At 29.0% G+C, this 4706-nt stretch overlaps 1 long non-coding RNA gene across 1 annotated transcript; it reads right to left on the reverse strand.

Moving 5' to 3' along the window:
* Nucleotides 1–1454: 1454 nt before the first annotated feature.
* LOC145074797 (uncharacterized) lies at nt 1455–4484 on the reverse strand. Its single transcript, XR_013692117.1, has 3 exons — nt 3884–4484; nt 2697–2764; nt 1455–1766 (listed from the first exon to the last, which is right to left on the reverse strand). It is a non-coding gene; the product is annotated as an uncharacterized LOC145074797 (long non-coding RNA).
* Nucleotides 4485–4706: the final 222 nt, after the last annotated feature.

Below are 4706 nucleotides of genomic sequence, written 5' to 3' on the forward strand. Positions count from 1 at the left end.
CTGTAGTTGGTATAATCTTGAATTGATGGTAGCACTATCATTATGGGTTTCCTTCCAACCTAACAATTAGACAAGATTATTTTGGAGTGAGAGAATGATTTATTATTTGATTAATAATTAAAATAAATAACTTGTTAATATATTATGGAAATATTATATTAATTAGAAATAGTAATATTTAATTAATTTTTAATCAGAAATTAATTAGAATTAATTTGGTGATTAAAAGAATTAAATAAAAATGGAGGGACTAAAGAGCAATTATTTAATAGTTGAGCAAGAGGCATTCTAGAACCTTCCATGAAGCTATGGATGGTTTTGAGGAGCCTTAGGGTTTGTAGAATTATCCTTGGTGGATAATTAGGAAACTGAATAATTACGTAGTTCAAGATAATATTGTAACGCCTGCAGATTCGAGCTAGTCAATTTAAAGATAACAAGCGTTAAAATGATTTTTTTTTTATAGAAGATTATCTACGATAAATAATCTTAACTAATTAATAGTTAGGGTCGACAATTGTAACATATTTGATGTAATAAAGAAGAATTATATGAATATTATGTATTTTATGATTATTATAATTTAATAAAATAGGAAAAATCGGTCGAATCGTCTGTAAATCATAAAAATAAGAGCGCCAAAACATATATATTATTATATATTTTGAAAATACACCTCTTCTCGATCCCAAAAATATAAATTTCGTAGAAATCCGACTCCATATGAACTAGATATGATTTTTATAAGATATCAAAGTCAGCCGCGCACAATGAATATATAACATAAAAAGCTACAAAGAAATGATTGACTTTTAGCTAAAGTCACCAAAAAGAAAATCGTATTACTCTTTAAAATAAAAATTTTGAGAAAAGAATGCCAAAAACGAAGTCCGTACGAGAGAGTTATGATTTTAGCAAAATCATTTAATTTTATAAAAATATGGACGAAAAATATATCAAAATTAGCCGATGAAGTCTAAATGAAAGTTGTAGATCTCATTGATATCTACGTGTGGATATAAAGAATGTCAAAAATGGAGTTTGTATGAACGAGTTATAATTTATAATAGCATATTTACGTATTAAAATAAAGTATAAATCATATATACGTATACATATATATACATATGTATATATCATTAGAAAGGTATCGATGATGCGGTTGTTATAAGACTAGTGTTGAGTAGTTTCGACATTAGTTTAGTACAAATATCATTAAATCTATTTAAAATAGTATTATAAAGGGGTGTTTAGTCATTTATGTAATTATAGAGGGTGTGTTTTGAAAATTCAATTACTATAAATAAGAGGCACTAGGCTCTCATATTTCTTGCACCATTCTCTTGATTCAAGAGTATTTCTCTTCTTATCCCCCGAGCATTTCGATCCCTAGTGATTCAACTTCTCTTTCTGTAGTTTCAGTATAGTAAGGTAAGCGCTGAAGCGCTACAAGAATCTTTTTAGAAAGATACAATGACGAAGTTCTGCCCCACAGAGCCCGACTCCTAGCTAAAACTCCCTTGTAAGTGAGTTATGCTTACCCTATTTTAAGTATAACTTATGTTTAAGTTCATTATCATTATTATGAACCTCTAAACAATACATGTGCTAAGTATTATAAACTATACAAAATGTTATTATAATACATTTTAACTGCTCATGGTACGGGGAATATGGTTTGAAGGGCCGCATAAGGTTGCTGGATTTCAGAACAGCTTAAATGCCAAAATGGTCATGCCCTCTGGTTCTTCATGTCTGACCCCTATCTGTACATAGTGGTTGAAAATTATTGTTTAACATTTATAAAACAATATCGCTCATAGACCTTGAGTTAATTAGTTACAATAAATATTAGACTAAAATTTAGCAATAATAATGTTAGGTTTCGTCGAAGGAAAAGACGATTGTTAGAAGCGAAGCGCTGTCCGAATTTCGAGTCATCACTTTAACAAGTGAGTGGATAGTTACTTTCAACTTACACATAGATATGAAGTATTTAATATAAATTACACGCTATGTGTGCATAATATTTGTGTTCATGATATCTATGCTAGATGAATGATTTATACATGTTTACGTGATTTAAACCATATATGTATTTTTATACTTATAAATATATTTGGTAGCGACGGGTGATTAGAGAAAGGTGATGATAACTAGGTGATGATAAATAGGTAATGTGAGATGTGAGGAGATGTCATAATCTTGACCTACGACGTTGCGATGTAGCGATGTAGTCATCTACCAGAGGAACCAATCTTTTTTTTTTCAACTTTTAGAACTTATTTTTTATCAAAAAAAAAAAACTAAAAATACAAAAATTCATAACTTTTTATCATTTTTCCAATTATATCAAATTCGATAAAAAATTATTTTTTTCGTAAAATTCACAATGTGAATCTAAATTTACACGGTGAATCTGAAATATATATTTAACATTCACAATGTTAAGTTATGAGTTTAAATATTTTTAGTTTTTTTTTTCGATGAAGAATAAGCTCTAGAACTTAAAAAAAAAAAGATTTGTTTTCTTAGAGAACCAATAAAATGTAATTTTCGAGTTTCTTTGAAAGAAATCTAATAATGATAATATATATAAACAAAAATGATAGTGACATTCATTTGTGAATAGGTTAAGTCAAAAACAAAGGCCACTTTCATTGAGAAATAAATAAAGGAGAAAATATATGGTTAACCTTGATTCGATGAGTTTAAAGCTGTCCAATTATTCTTGATTGTTTATATCCTTTCTCAACTTCACATCCTATAAACAAAAGTGATTTAATTAGGAGCGGAACCACAAAAACAATTAGGGGTAGCACAAACTGTTAAATAAATACAAGTGATTATGCAACTTATTTAACATGTAAAGCCACTAGAACTTCTTAATGTAATTGCACATGCATGATAGTTTGAGGTTTTCAATTACAAAATGCAGAAAATGTTTTTAGTAGTTTATAATATCATTAGAAAAGTAGAGAATTTAGGGGTGTGTTTGGGTTAGATTTTTTATCACAAAAGTGATTTTTAAGAAAAGTGCTTATTAACTTGTGGCTTTTAGGAAAAACGGTTTTTAAAAAGTGTTTGTATAAGAAAAGTTGATTTTTATGAGTAAAATGACTAAAATTAAAAAGCTGGGATTTTCTAGATTTTTGAAAACTTTATTTTTGTCTATAAAAAAAACTATTTTAAAAAACGTTTTTTAAATACACAAACACTTTTTTAGCTTATTAGCTTTTTGATAAGCTAAAAAGCTAATAAGCTATTTTCAAAAGCTATCCCAAACACCCACTAGGTATAAAAACAACACTGTGGAAGCTCAACACCAACTTGGCTTAGATCAGCAGTTGTAGATTAGTTTCCCAAGATGAGGTGTGTCTACAATGGGTCTTTTAGGCAATTAATGTGTTTTAAAACATCAGATTCTAGTTTTAGTAGTAAGTTTTCTCCTAAACTTGTTTGATATTCCACAAATTAAACTAAAATTATACATATAGATGAGCATGTCTTGAGAAAATATAATCCAAAACAAAGTTATTTGTGAACCAGAATTCAAATCTTGTGAATAAAATAAACATCGATGAAAAAACTCATGAAAGAAAAATTACTAAAGAAAAATTACTACAGTACGTTGATGCCTATAAGGTTATGAATAAAATCAAACTCAATGAAGGAACCAAATGAACCAACGAGTACCAAATCAAAATGGATGGAATTCAGCTAACAAGTTGAAAGAACACTAAAATATACCTTCAAAGAATCATAATTGAAAATTAGGGCAATAAACCCTCAATCTAGCATTGCATCTCTGCAACATCATACTTTTTCTACATTTCTTGTGCGAATTTAAATCAATCCAAATTATAGTTATTGAACAGTTTACCTCATATGGAAGGCTTCTGAACAGTTTTCTTCATATGCTCGTTGGAAGAGCGGTTTCCTGACGCTCACCTCCGATTCACCGTCATTTTCAAAGGTTTTCGCTGGAACTACATGTTCAATGAATGAGGTTGAAGATATAAGAAGTTGGGAGACTTTAGCAAATGCTTTAAAATTTTGCGGGAAACTACATGGAAATTTAAACCCCAGAAGTAAGTGTTACAAGACTCTTCAAGTATTTCTGTAAAAACAATAAAAAGCTAGACATTTAAACTTGAGTAAATTACACGAATGGTTCCTATGGTTTGGGGTAATTTGCACGTTTGGTCCCTAACTTATTTTTTTTAACTCGGAAGGTCTCTACTGTTTGCTTTTATTACGTGTTTGGTCCCTACTATTTGTTTTTGTTACGCGCTTGGTCCCTATCTTACCTAAAAATACTATTATTTAAATAGGAAAAAATGGTGGGGTAGGTAAGGTAAAGTGAATGGGTGGGGTTGGGAGTGTGTTTATCTAAATAAATTAAAAAATCAAGGGCAAAATAGTTTTTTTAGCTAAGACAGGGACCAAACGCATAACAAAAACAAACAGTAGGAATCTTTCGAGTTAAAAAAATAAGTTAGGGACCAAACACACAAATTACCCTAAACCATAAGGACTTAAACTTTAAATGGGAAGTTTTGAAAATCTAAAGATATATTCTGATACTATAGAAATTAAAAAAGAATTTCTACAATATCATAATATATTCTGTTTTTAGATCTTCAAAAACCTTCCCTTCAAAATTTAAATGTTTTGTTTTTTATTGTTTTTACAAAAATACTTGA

Source organism: Lactuca serriola, chromosome 9 (assembly GCF_051521515.1).
Source record: "Lactuca serriola cultivar US96UC23 chromosome 9, Lser_US96UC23_V15, whole genome shotgun sequence".
Taxonomy (NCBI): Eukaryota; Viridiplantae; Streptophyta; class Magnoliopsida; order Asterales; family Asteraceae; genus Lactuca; species Lactuca serriola.